The 15,529-nt window shown below is 36.1% G+C and overlaps 1 pseudogene; it reads right to left on the minus strand.

Annotated features, from left to right (window-relative positions):
* Positions 1-8,550: 8,550 nt before the first annotated feature.
* Positions 8,551-15,529, minus strand: part of LOC149217988 ((-)-beta-pinene synthase 1, chloroplastic-like) — a 71,383-nt pseudogene continuing 64,404 nt past the window's right edge.

Raw genomic sequence — 15,529 nt, forward strand, 5'->3', positions numbered from 1 at the left:
TGGTTTGAGGTTTAAAACATGTTTTAATCTCTTTCTTCTTCAAGATTTTGGAAATGTTGTGAGTGGTTCACTTAAGGTAAGGTAGGTATGCAATGTTCCCAGGGTTATGGATGTTAGATTTAGGAGGATTATCTTCATGACTTAGAGTTTTTTGGAAGGTATTATTAATATCTTTCATGTTGTATCCAAGGTTGATAAAGAATTTTATTAAATGTTCTTTTTCATCAACTTTATGATCAACTCCAAAGATTTTGAAAGCTCTAGAAGCCAAGGTTTTAATGACCTTGATATTTTGTGAGGGATGATGATGAGAGTATGTGTGAAGGTAATTTTTTGTGTGTGTTTTCTTTCGATAGACCTTGTAATCTAATTTTCCGTAAGGTTTCCTTATGATAAGAATATCAAGGAAGGGAATGCGGCCATTTTCTTCTTCCTCCATGGTGAATTGAATGTATTTTGATTTGTTATTGAGGTGGTATAAACCTATATGAATCACATAAACCTGAATTCAAAAATATTCGTTATTATTTAATATTGTAAATTCAACATTGTAATATTCACTCTTATGAAATGTATAATTATTTAAGTTTATTACTACTTCTAATCTGTTGTGATCCCGTGCTTCCAATGACAAACTCAAGAATTACAACTTCAAATTTAATGACATAATGGCAGTTTTATGTAATGACCTATCTAGCCTACCTGAATTCAAAAATATTCACTATTATTAAATATTATAAATTCAACGTTGTAATATTCACTCTTACTAAATATGTAATTATTTAAGTTTATTACTACTTGTAATCTGTTGTGATCCCATGCTTTCAATGCCAAGAATTACAGCTTCAAATTTAACAACATAATGATATTTTGATGTAATGACCTATCAATACTGTAAATCTGGGAGTAGGCTATGCAAAACAATAAGCACTGAGATAGATGTAGTTGTGTTAAAATTTATGGCCTTGAGACTTTTGTGCCTCCGCAGACATTTCATTTACGGTGTTGTAAACCATCATGTTTTTTGTCCTTTCGTGTCTTATGTCCGCATTGTGCTCCTCGATTCTTTCTTTAAAGGTACACCCAGTGTCTCTGATATAACATTTACCACATGAACATTCTATCTTGTAAACACCTTTAAATTGGAAGGGGTCAATGTCATCCTTTACAGATCTCATCATTTGTCTGGTGGTGGTTTGGGGTTTAAAACATGTTTTAATCTCTTTCTTCTTCAATATTTTGGAAATCTTGTCAGTGATTCCCTTACGGTAAGGTAGATATGCAGTGTTCCCATGGTTATGGATGTTAGATTTAGGATGATCACCATCATGCCTTAGAGCTTTTTGGAATGCATTCTTAATATCTTTCATGCTATATCCAAGGTTGCTAAAGAATTTTATTAAATGCTCTTTTTCATCAACTTTATGATCAACTCCAAAGATTTTGAAGGCTCTAGAAGCCAAGGTTTTAATGACCCTGATATTTTGTGAGGGATGATGATGAGAGTCTGTGTGAAGGTAATTTTTTGTGTGTGTTTTCTTCTGATAGACATTGTAATCTAATTTTCCATAAGGTTTCCTTATGATAAGAATATCAAGGAAGGGAATGCATCCAATTTCTTCTTCCTCCATGGTGAATTGAATGTCTTTTGAGATGTTATCGAGGTGGTGTAGAAATTTAGTTAGTTCCTCTTTTCCATGTGGCCAGATGACATTGGTATCATCAACAAATCTTTTCCAAACCTTATGTTTTAGATGATAAGTATTAAGGGCGTTGCTTTCAAAATTTTCCATGTAAAGGTTGGCCATTACTAGAGAAAGACGAGATCCCATTGCCACCCCACTCGTTTGTTCATAAAATTCTTCTCTAAAGCTAAAAAATGTGGATCTAAGACAAACTTCAACAAGTCTAGCTATTAGTAGGTTAACTATTTCTTTGACTACAAGAATTGCCTCTTCTAGGGTGATCTTAGTAAAGATGGATACCACATCAAAGCTAATAATAATGTCATCTAGGCTGATTCTCTCCTCCTTGATCAGTTGAAAAAATATTTCAAACCCTTGATGTATGAATATGTATGGCCAACTAATGTAATAAGTGATTTTGCCTCAAATTTTGCTGATTGGTAGGTTGGAGATCCAATAGTGTTCACTATTGTTCTTAACAGAACACCATTCTTGTGAATTTTTGGGGCACCATAAATTCTACATGTAATTTCTCTTGAAGGCATCAATCTCTTTTTGATACTGTCATTAAGGTTGGAAGATATTAAGGCTTTATAAACCTATTTTATCACTTTAGAGATAAGATTACTAGGTAACTTCTTGTAACTTACACTTTCATTTAGAGGCTCAATCATTTTCATGTCATAACCTTCAGATTCATTACCACAATAACCCCACCTTTATCCGCTTTCAAGATAAGGGACAAGATGTTCTTCTTTGCTAATGTTATTTCTAGTGGCTTTGGCACCTCTATGATGGAATTTTTTTCTTCAATAGTTAATGATTATACACTATCTTCTATAATAAAAAATTAAATATTTTCTCTAAAACTCTTTGTTCAACACTATTTAATACAAAATTAGAAAGTAACTCTATTTAATACCAATTATAAAATAAGTTGTGAGCTATATTCAAAAAATTTATTATATTTAATTTATTAAAATTACAATAATTTATTTTTTTATTATAATTAAAAATAAAAAAATATAACAGATTATATCAAAGCTTTTAACACAATATCCAAATTTTAATCTTCATATTAAAAAGTAACTATAAAATTCAAACAAAATTCATTTCTCTTATATTAAAAAAATAATTTCAACGTTGTAATATTCACTCTTATTAAATATGTAATTATTTAAGTTTATTACTACTTGTAACCTGTTGTGATCCCATCCGACTCCACGACTTTCAATGACAAACTCAAGAATTACAACTTCAAATTTAACGACATAATGATACAGTTTTATATAATGACCTGCATATCTGTTGGGAATAATGCTTAATTTGTTATGTAAATTGCTGACAATTTAGTCAGCAAATTTTGTGTTCTCTGTGCAACAAATTATTAGGGAGGTCAGTGCTCAAAATTAGAAGAGTGTTAGAATATTGGTAGTGTTAGTAGATTTGTTTTAGAGTTGATTGATAATCATATTAGTAATAATTTTACTATATAAGAATGTAGTTAATGGTTTAATAATATATGAGATTTACAGCAGGTTTGTGTGACACAGTAACTGTGTTTTATTTGTTTCATTTTTTTTATATGTATTTTTCTTCATAGTTATGTTGGCTTATCAGCTGGCTTAAAGAGGGCCATTTCATATTCTACAAGTGGTATCAGAGCAGGTAAAATTGTTTTGGGTTAAATTTTTATTGTTGGAATTTCGCCAAAGTTAATCATGTCGAATTCTAACGAGATGCCAGTTCCAGAATTTGATGGAAACAATTATGATTATTGGTGCATTAAGATGCTAACCTTTTTTATTGGAAAAGATTTGTGGGAGATTGTTGAATCAAGTTATGAGGAGCCAGCTGATTGGAATGCCCTTACAGCCAATGCAAGAACAACCAGAAAGGAAGGAAGGAAAAAGAATTCTCAAGCTTTGTTTCACATTCAGATAGCTCATGATAAGAGCTTATTTCCAAGAATATCAGGAGCAAAAACTGCCAAAAATGCCTGGGAGACTCTACAAGAAGCTTACCAAGGTAGTGATCAAGTTAAGGTGGTCAAGCTTCAGACATTGAAGCGAGAGTTCGAGAATTTGAAGATGCAAGAAGCTGAAAGTGTGAGTGACTATTGTGTGAGAGTCAAAGATGTGGTCAATAAAATGGCTACACTTGGAGAAACTGTAAGTAATGAAGTTTTAATTAAAAAAGTATTGAGATCTTTAACACATAGATGGAATCATGTTGCCATAATCATGGAAGAAAGCAAGGATTTGACAAAACTATAGTTTGATCAATTGGTTGGATCTTTGATGTCTCATGAAGAAAGATTGAATGACACTTTTGAAGATGTAGAGAAAGCTTTTTCCTCTAAATTACAAATTACAAAGAATGAAGATGCAAGCAGCAGTAGTACCAAAAGCAATCAAGGTCAAGGTAAATGGTAAAGCCAAAATTATTCAAGAGGTAGAGGAAGAGGTAGTTTCATAGGTAGAGGTAGAGGTAGATTTGATAAGAGAAATGTTCAATGTTACTATTGTAACAGGTATGGCCACTTTGAAAGAGAATGCAGATTGAAAGAAGGTGAAAATGCTAACTATGCTCAAGAAAGTGGTGAGTATCCTCGAGATCATTTATTTTTATCTTATGCCGAAGGCGAAAATACTAGTAAAGATGTTTGGTACCTAGATTTTGGATGCTCTAACCATATGACAGGGAATGAGAAGTTGTTTTCAGCAAAGGATGAAAGTTTCAAATCCAAGATCTAGCTTGGTGATGATAAATCATTGGAGGTTGCTACTAAAGGAGCTATGGAGGTCCAAACAAAAGAAGGTATAAAGAGTATTCATGAAATTTATTATACTCCACAATTGAAGCATAATTTGTTGAGCGTTGGGCAGCTATGTGAGAAAAATTATAAAGTAGTATTTGAAAATAAGACATGTACTATCTATGATAAGAATAAGGGAAATAGAGTGAACATTTTTGTGCCTATGACAAGAAATAGGATGTTTCCCTTGAGGTTTGATGAACATAACAATAATCTTGCAAATATGGCTTATGAGGATTCAAGTTGGTTATGGCATCTCAGGTATGGACATTTAAATTTTCACAGTTTGAAGTTTCTAACCTCACATGCATTAGTTTCTGGTTTTCCCAAGGTAGAAGAGCATAAGGAGGTTTGTGAAGGATGTGCTAAAGGAAAGCATGCAAGGGAAAGGTTTCCAAAGGGCACTGCATGGAGGGCTCATCACCCACTTCAGCTTGTTCATTCAGACATATGTGGTCCTATGCAGACTAAAAGTTTGGGTAAGTCATCATATTTCATCACCTTTATTAATGATTACTCACAAAATTGTTGGGTATATTTTTTGAAGGTCAAAAGTGAAGCCCTGGATACATTCAAGAAGTTCAAAGCCCTTGTAGAAAATGAGAAAGGGTGCAAGATCAAATGTTTGCGGATTGACCGTGGAGGAGAATTCTGCTAAAAATCTTTCCAGAGTTATTATGATATGAATCGTATTGTGGTTGAAATGGCAAGATGCATGTTACAAACTAAGGGGTTGAGCAATTCTTATTGGGGAGATGCAGTTGCTACAACAGTGTACATCCTCAACCGTAGCCCCACCAGTGCACTGGAAAAGATGACTCCTTATGAATCTTGGTATGGAAAAATGCCTAATGTTAATCATTTCAATGTTTTTGGTTGTTTGGCTTATGTGCATGTACCTGATCAGAATAGAAAAAAGTTAGATGCAAAGAGTGACTTATGTATTTTTATTGGGTATAGTGAAACAAGCAAGGCTTATAAATTGTATAATCCTCTAAATAACAAGCTTGTTGTCTCCAGAGATGTAATTTTGTATAAAGGGGGAGTTTATGGTCATCAAAAAGGCCATGTTGAGAAGAAAAAATCTGTTTTGAATGATGATATAATTGTTGATAATGATCACGAGTAGCCAACTAATGTTTCTATAACTAGTGGGTTAACTCCACCAAGAAACCCTTCATTAATTTCTTCAACATTAAGTTCAAGTCCAACTTCTTCTCCAAGCTCTACAAGGAAAGGTAAGAATATTGAGTGATATTTATCAGAGGAGTGCAAATCAAGCACATGAAGAAAGCCCAATAGGTGAGATAGTCAATTTCACTTTATTAGCCAAGGCTGATTTTGAACCATCATGTTTTGAAGATGCATGTAGTAATGAGGTTTGGATGCAAGCCATGCAAGAAGAGATGGACTCCATTCAAAGGAATGACACTTGGAAGTTGACAGAGCTTCCACATGATAAGAAAAAGATTGGCACCAAATGGGTCTATAAGATTAAATTTAACAGTGATGGGAGTGTTGAAAGACACAAAGCAAGATTAGTTGCTAAAGGATTCACACAAAAGTATGGAATTGATTATGAAGAGACATTTGCACCAGTAGCAAGACAGGAGACCATTAGAATGTTGATTTCATTAGCAGCTCAGAAAAAGTGGAGCATACATCATATGGACATGAAAAGTGCCTTCTTGAATGGGGACTTAGAAGAGGAAGTATATGTGGAGCATCCACAAGGTTTTGAAGTGGAAGGAAAGGAGAATAATGTCTACAAGTTGAAGAAGGCTTTGTATGGTCTCAAGCAAGCACCAAGAGCATGGTATGCTAGGATTGATGGATACTTTCAGGAAAATGGCTTCCAGAGAAGTAAGAGTGATCCTACCCTTTACTACAAAAAAGAAGGTATTGATATTCTAATCATAAGTTTGTATGTTGATGATCTATTGTATATGGGTAGTAGTTCTAAGATGAATGATAAATTCAAAGTTGCTATGATGAATGAATTTGAGATGAAAGATCCAGGCATCATGAAATACTTTCTAGGAATGGAGGTTTATCAAAGTAAGGATGAGATTTTCATTTGTCACACAAAGTATGCACATGATATGCTAAATAAATTTGATATGCTTGATTGCAATCCATACCCTACTCCAAGTGCTCATGGAGAGGTGTTATGTAGAGATGATGGCGCTGATTTAGTTGATGAGAAAACTTACAGAAGTATTGTGCTGAGCTTGATATTTCTAACCCACATAAGGCCTGATATTACATATTCAGTTTCACTTGTTTCAAGGTATATGACAAATCCATCTCAAATACATATGAAGGCAGCCAAGAGGATTTTAAGGTATGTGAAAGACACTCTAAATTTTTGTATTCATTACTACTCTTCTGAAAAGTTCAATCTTGTTGGATTTAGTGATTCAGATTGGGGAGGTAGTCTTGATGACTGTAAGTCCACATCTGGAAATTGTTTCTCTTTTGGTTCTGGTTTGATTACATTGAGCTAAAAAAAACAAAGCATTGATTCCCTGTCATCCACAGAAGCGAAGCATGTTGCAGTTACCTCAACAGGTACACAAGCAGTTTAGCTCAGAAAAATTTTGGAAGAAATTGGAGAAAAAAAAATTCAGCCTATATTGATTTATTGTGATAATGTAAGTGCCATCAAGTTAGCAAAGAATCCAGTTCATCACAGCAGGACAAAGAATTTTGACATGAAATATCACTTCATTAGAGATTTGGTGCAGAAGAAGGATATTGAATTGAAGCATATAAATACTCAGCATCACCTAGCAGATATCTTCACCAAAAAAGTTGCAAAAGCTCAGTTTTTGGCACTATGAGATAAGATAGTAATTCCTCATTAATCATTAAGGGGAAGCGTTGGGAATAATGCTTAATTTGTTATGTAAATCGCTGACAATTTAGTCAACAAATTTTGTGTTCTATGTGCAGCAAATTATTAGGAAGGAAGGTCAGTGCTAAAAATTAGAAGAGTTAGAAGATTGGTAGTGTCAGTAGATTTGTTTCAAAGTTGATTGATAATCATATTAGTAATAATTTTACTATATAAGAATGTAGTGAATGTTTTAATAATATATGAGATTTACAGCAGGTTTGTGTGACACAGTAACTGTGTTTTATTTGTTTCAATTTTTTATATATGTATTTTTCTTCATAGTTATGTTGGCTTATCAACTGGCTTAAAGAGGGGCATTTCATATTCTACACTTTCATTTAGATGCTCAATCATTTTCATGTCATAACCTTCAGATTCATTACCACAACAACCCCACCTTTATCAGCTTTCAAGATAAGAGACAAGATGTTCTTCTTTGCTAATGTTATTTCTAGTGGGTTTGGCACCTCTATGATGGAATTTTTTTCTTCAATAGTTAATGATTATACACTATCTTCTATAATAAAAAAATAAATCTTTTCTCTAAAACTCTTTGTTCAACACTATTTAATACCAAATTAGAAAGTAACGCTATTTAATACCAATTATAAAATAAGTTGTGAGCTATATTAAAAAAAGTTATTATATTTAATTTATTAAAATTACAATAATTTAAATTTTTTATTATAACAAAAAATAAAAAATATATTTTAGAGTATATCAAAACTTTTAAGAAAATATCCCAATTTTAATCTTCATATTAAAAAGTAACTATAAAATTCAAACAAAATTCATTTCTCTTATATTAAAAATATAATTTCAACATTGTAATATTCGCTCTTATTAAATATGTAATTATTTAAGTTTATTACTACTTGTAATCTGTTGTGATCCCCTCACACTCCACGGCTTTCAATGACAAACTCAAGAATTACAGCTACAAATCTAACGACATAATGACACAGTTTTATATAATGACCTGCATATCAATATTGTAAATCTGGGAGAAGGTTATGGGAAACAATAACCATTGAGATACATGCAGCTATGTTAAAATTTACAACTTTTAATAGTAATATGATATCTTACCCACAACATAGCTTGAACAGTAAAATCATAGACCTAAGTTATCTAACCTAAACAGAGTATCAACTTCTTGTAAATTCTAGATTTGGTTATAAAGGCACAGGTTCAAGGAGGGTTCTCATCACCAAACTCTTTGTTTCAATGCTAGAAACGCTATAGCCATCTCGGTATTTGTAACCGTAATGGAAAGCTCTAGTAATGTCAAAAGTAATTTTCTTGGAAGAAATGGGCACACTGCTCTCAGGTTTGAGAAGCTCCCAATTTAATTCTTTAATTACGCCACTGATCATGACGTTGAGATGATTAAGAGCATCTTCCTCTGTTGCTCCAGGATTGTCTTTCATATAACAAGATATACACGAGGCTTCTTCTCCACGAGCCCTGTCCTCCTGTGATCACCATGCCCATACAATTACTATACAGTTTAAAACGAAAACAAAAATTAATCGTAGCATTTAATAAGGATTTATGGTAATTGTTTTAAATTTTCTGGAAATTCATAGGTAGAAGAAGGGCGAAAAAAGGTTGGACTCTGGCTAATTTATTCTAAATATTAAAATAATTAATTTTAATTTCAACTTTATTTTTATTTATCAAATTTCAAAATATTTTCAAAATTTATTATTAAAATATATAACCATTTTACCTAGTAATATTTAACAACCACATTACCTAATAATATCTGTTATCACATTTTAATCTGAAAATAATACATGCCAAATCATTAAACAATCATTTTACCCAGTAACATTTAACAACCACATTACCTAATAACATCACTTATCACTTTATAATCTAAAAATAATACATACCAAATCATTAAACTTGATTCTAATCTATCAAATTTCAAAATATTCTCAAAATTTAGGATCACATCCGTTACTGGGAAAAGTGTCTATGCAGAACTGCTAATCCCACTAAGGCTGGTAGCTACCTTAGTAACAAACAAAGTAAAACTACTTTCATTTTCCTTTATGAGAGATAGATGAGAGAAGAATAAAGGAGACCAACCTCTGTCTCGCGCTTGGTTCCTTGCTCGATTCCTCTCTCTTCTAATAGTCCTTTGCTACTTGCTTTCTTGTATACCCAGCTTCACAGAGTACCTGTAGAATCAAAGCAGCATAACACTATACGAGAACATAGATCTATTATCTTGTTTAAGAGAAATTCTTCGGCGTAAATCACAAGATAAAACTTGTGATTTACCCCGAAGAATTTCTCTTAAACTTGATATGGATCACAGAAGCCTCAATTCAATAGATCTATTATCATAAACAATTTAGGATCAGATGCAAATTGACCATACAAATGCATAAAACATAAATCACACAAGAGTATGGAGGAAAACTTGAATAGCTTTATTGATAATCAAGAAAGAGCCAAGAGAGTTACAACCAATTGTTCTGACCCAGCATCATCCTCTCAGCAAGAAGCCCTTCTTCACCTCATGACAAGCTTAGATCACCCAACACTATGATATTGCACCCAGAAACTAGCAGCACTTCCTTACAAGATACAAAATTCCAGCCTCTGGATCTCTGGGATGAGGGATCCATATATAGATTTCTGCAAGGGAGGTGAGTCAGCTTTTGAGATTTGATTAGTGTCTTCCCTCTGATAGTTCTTGCTTCCACTTGGAGATCAATGATCTATTATTCATCCCTGGTCGAATTCAGAGAGGCAAGTGTCACAGGAGAAGTTTCTGGAAGATTCCATGCTCCTCCACCTTGCGGATTGACCCTGCCATTTGTCCCTTCTCGCCCATCGCACCCCATAGAAGGGCTTTTTGAAATGCAACACACCTACTGTGTGTATTCAGGTGAGATGCAACGCACTTTGCCTATGGAGCAGGTGAAATGGTCCAGTTTTGACCAGTTCTTAGTAGTTTTTCATGGAGAACTTCTGGGAGAAGATGTAATCAGTTGACCTTGTTCTTTTAGGGGTTGGAACAACATCTTTTAGGGACTTAGGAGCCCTTAGTTTATGTAAATTTTATGATTGGGGTTGCAGTGCCCAAAAATGTCTATAACAGTTGCCCCCTAAAGCATGAGGTCGTTAATTTTTGATGTCGGGTGAAATGCTTTATCATGAGGATGCGAAGTTTTTTGAGCTGGAAGGTGACCTGTAATAAGATACAATACAATACATTATCTTCCTAATATTTTTCATGATCTAGCTGAGGGGGGCATTCCCATTCTTAGCTTTATAAATTCATTTTCATGTACATGAGACAGACAATCGTCTGAGTGTAGACCGATGATTCTGGTAGAGTCATCATCCCTTAGATTGGATGATTATCTGTGCAGCAATGATGTACATTTGATGTCTTTATTTTCTTGAATATATATTGCAGCCTGGATGGATGAAACTAGATCCGGGGTCTTCAATCTCATTCGATCTTCACTCAAAGTACAAGTCGATCCATGTGAGAGATGTTCTGGAGTCAAACATGGAAAGACATCGCTTGATTACCAGCCAATGATGTAAACCGTTAACAGGCGCGAGAGGAATCACCGATAATGATGATGACCCTCAAGGTACTACAGTACAATTCACGCGGTGTGAATAAAAGACTTGGCATCGAACACCACGCAAAATCTTTCGGTCGAAGGCCATTGATGTAAACCTGTCGCCGGAAGTGAGAAACTTGCCATTGAGGCATGCAAGCTTCAAAGTACTGAAAGGATTGTTCCTAGATCGACTTCTTGGATAATGAGCTGTTGTCGACAAGAAGCGATCCGTCATAGGAGGGCCTTAGTGAATCCCACATCAATGACACGGAACGGAGCAAATGATTTTAATGGAGGTGAAAACAATCTGATGACATAAGGTTCAGGGTGGCGGTCATGAAAGGATGGAGTGTGAATGTATTGCAGTGGGTGAGACACAGGTGAATTCTCTAAGCGACTTCTCTTGAACATACCGGCGACACTGACATGATGGATTGGTAGCATTAACCCCAAATGTGGATGGTGTGATGGAACCATGGTGATGTGACCGGTGAATGGAACAACCCAACCCGACTAGGAGAGTGAAAGTGTCATGTTCAAGAGCGACTTGCTACCAATGAAGTTTCTTCAAGTTTCCTTCCCAATTTATCCCCAGTCATTACTGACCAGTACCTCTTTATTTTTGTCAATCTTGAGGAGGATAACATATGCTTGTTCTATAATTTGACCTTCAGGCAAACCCATCGCTATTTTTTAATGAGCCTAGCGATAGTGAAACTCGTTCTTGTCTGTTATGGACAAGTTTGTCGCTATTAGGTTTTAACGAGTTTAACGACAAAGATAACTCGGTCCTTTTCAATTTTAGAGAGTTTGAAAAGGGATGTAAAGGAAAGTCCAAAAATCATTTTTCGTCATCTAATCCCTTAAGTCCAAAAAAGTATAAAATAATACAGAAGGGGTGAATTTTCGGTACTTTTAACGAGCCGAACAAAACAAGCACTCGATATTTTTGTGTAATAATCCCTCAGGTCCAAAAAGATTAAAATCTAAAGGAGGGATGGCACTTCTGGTCACTTTAACGAGTTGGAGAGGCCAATGGCTTGGCAATATTTTCATATTTTATGAGTCAGTTGAAAAGAGCTTAAAGGAGACTCGTCTTTGAGGAACGAGTGATAAATTCGGGTAGCAGCTGATTCCAGGTAAGGTTTGGGATTTTCGAATCATGGCAGTGTCACAAGGATGGATAACAGGATCACTCTTCGCAGCTGTTCCTCAAAAGGGGTAAACAATCAAGTGGAGGTGAATGATCGGCCAATACAAAGTGGAGGTGATGATGAGAACACGACCAAGGCTTGAAAGGCTGGAGTACTACATTCACGATGGTTATTTACCGGAAATTAGTTCATTTTTTAATGAGCTTAAACACTGGGGAAACATTTTCTCATTGCTTATGTTTATTTTTTAACGAGCATGAAGTCCGCGTTAAAACTGCTCGATATAATGGTCATTACTTTTCTTGATTTCACCATTAATGACTTTGTTCCTTCAAAGATTGTACTGCATGCTCAATTGCTTCATCAAACTAGTTAGAAATGAACAATATATGTTTGAAAAATGAGTTAATACACTAATATTTTACTTGAATTACGTAAAAAGTAATTTAAAAGTGCTTTTACCTCTCATTTTACCATTTCATTTGAACTTTGGCTTGTTGGAGCTTTGGAGGTGCTTTCCCCCTTTGATTTTCACCAGCTGATTCCAGGAGATTCTGTGGATGATTTTTGGCACCTTTTGGACCAGGTAGGAGCTAAACCTGAGCTCTTTCATTTCATCTTTTCCATTTTGCATTCTGAGCCTGATTTTTGGTTTTTCTGAGCCTCTGGGGTTTGAAAAACTCGTCCTGGCCCCATCGCACCCTTTCTTCATCGAAAAGTGCATTGCATGTTGGCCTGTCCACTAGCCAGTTCACATGCAATGCACCCAAAACACTACTGTAGGTGCGATGAGCGCAAGGAAGGAAATTTATGCACAGTTTTTAATGGAAATTTTTTGCCTGTTTTTCACCAAATCAGGATCTAACTCTTCTCTTCTTTGATTTCAGAGATTCATTGGAGCAAAATGCCTGTTACATGGCGAGAACGTGAGCACAAAGAAGAGGACATGCTTGCTTTACATGATCCAGTCACGGTAAGTGCACTGCGGAATTGTGGCCTGCTGAAGTTTTTCCGCATCTCTAGCATGAGACAACAGATCAACTTGTTGCAATATTTGCTCGATGCATGGGATCCTACTAGCTAGGTGTTCCAAATTAGGGGCAAATCTATCCCCTTGACTGTCGTGGACATCTATTTTTTGACCGGCTTATCGAGGCGGGGTGCCCCTATCTCTTTATCAGGTTCGGCCCGTGGGGGTGAATCTGTGAGAGATTACATTCGCAGGTATTATAGAGAGGGATCTCAGCCGAGTAAAGACGGAAAGATCATCATCCGAGATGTCACTGACAGGTCCCTGAGGACCATTCTATTCACTTTTGGTAGGATGGCTGGTGGTGCGGCTCTTCATGTGGCTAACCGGTCTTATATGCAGTATGCCTTAGAATGTCTTGAACCGAAAGTGTTCAACTGGTGTGATGCAGTACTCTTTGTGATGAAAGAACAGTTGACCAAGGTGAAGAACGAAAGATTGAAGAACTTTGGATATGGTTCTATTTTGACCGCCTTTGCCTTGGAAAAGATCCCGCTGATGCAACCGCAGTATATTTCACTTGGTTTACCTCCACCGACTGAACCACGAATGCAGAGATGGGTCGACCATATGTCTAGACATGCTGGTCAGTCTCAGATTTCCTTTTCTGATATCTTCTTCGGGTGGTTCGATCGTCAGGAGATGGTTTTTTCCGAGTATCGATATGCTGGTATGGATTTCTGGGGTGACCCGGATTTGGTATTGCCGGTTGGCGAGTAGTGGGGTGCCATTGGTAAATTCTTTGACCATATTCATGTTTATCGTTTCTTTTTTATAATGTCCTTATGCTTTATTCTATCAAGACTAATCAGAACTCATGTGCTCATGCAGATGTTGGTCCTGTTCGGCTAGTAGTACGCCTGAGAGTGCCAGCTGCCGCTCCAATAGGAGAGGCTGTGGGAAGGGCTATCCTTCACGACCTTGATGTGGCCGAGACTCTTTCAGCATTACAGGATCAGGTCGAGGGCCTCACTCTCGGTATTCCAGATGTGAGGACTGACGAGTTGCCTCTGAGGATGCAGCGACATACTACTGGTGTGCCAAGTCGATGGACTAGGCTTTTACGCATGATTGCACAGGCGGTGACTTGTTATCACCAGCATCATTAGGCTAGGGTGCCCCCTAGCATTTTGAGTTTTGGGTCATTTGACCAATTTTGTCTTGGTTACAGAACATTATGTGTAAACCATAAACAGTTATATATATATTTTTGATTTTTGGAGTTTCATTTTGGTTAAGTTATATGATCCTGATGCAGATATTGATGAAATGCTTATTTTTTATAAATGTTGCAAATGTCTATCTAACACATAATTTGCCAATGAGTCAGTTAATGTGTTTAAGTTTCTGGAAATATGCTGATATTGAATAAAATCAAATTGCCTTTCCAAAATCTTGACCCTTAGGAACATGTGATAAATAACTAGATTTCGGACAGAGTAGATACCAGTGAGTTGTAGTATGATGAGCTGTGAGTCTAGCCTGATGATCAGTCGGCGTATGCCATCTGTGATGGCATCAGAGAGAAGTTTTATCAACGCGCTATATTGAGCGATGTTATTCGTTGATCGACCAATACATACCCCTCTGAAACTTACTAACTCGCCGCTTGGATCAAAAATGGCCCAGGCCGCAGAAGATAGGTTCCGCGATCTACGACTCGCTCCGTCGGCATATTTGACAAATGACTCAAATAGGTTTGACATCTGCAATAAATGTAAAAAGTGGATTACTTGACCAAAATAATTACTCTTAGCGAAAACAAAAATGTAACAAAAGCATATGGGTTACTACACTGAATCATGCATAGTAACGCTTAAGGTACAACCCATTACGGGGTTGCGACAGTGGAATCCCGTCGTAATCCATCAAATTGTAGGCTCCTTTTCCTAACACTCTTTTAACAATATAGGGGCCCATTCATAAAGACTTGAATTTACCTGCTCCCAATTTATCGGATTCTTGGTCGTAAAGTAAGACCAAGTCACCTACTGAGAAGACACGGGGTTTGACATTCTTGTCGAACTGCGCCTTGACTCATTTCTTATGGGCTTCGTTAGCCAAATCAGCATCACGACGGGTTTCATCCAATTGGATTAGCTCCAAGAAACGAGCCTCCTCTTCTGAAGTTCTAGGGAGAAGGTCGATTGCGAGTTTGAGGGACGAGATTTCACACTGAACTAGCAAGATTGCTTCTAGGCCATACACCAGTTGGAAGGGTGTAAACCCAGTTGCATTCCTTACCAACGTTCGGTATGCCCACAAGGCTAAGTACAGGATCAGGTGCCAACTCCTTTTGTGGACTCCAATCATCCTTTGCAACATCCGCTTCAGGACCTTGTTGATT

Source organism: Pinus tabuliformis, chromosome Q, assembly GCF_031772625.1.
Source record: "Pinus tabuliformis cultivar Carrire ecotype Pingquan chromosome Q, CPIR1, whole genome shotgun sequence".
Lineage (NCBI taxonomy): Eukaryota > Viridiplantae > Streptophyta > Pinopsida > Pinales > Pinaceae > Pinus > Pinus tabuliformis.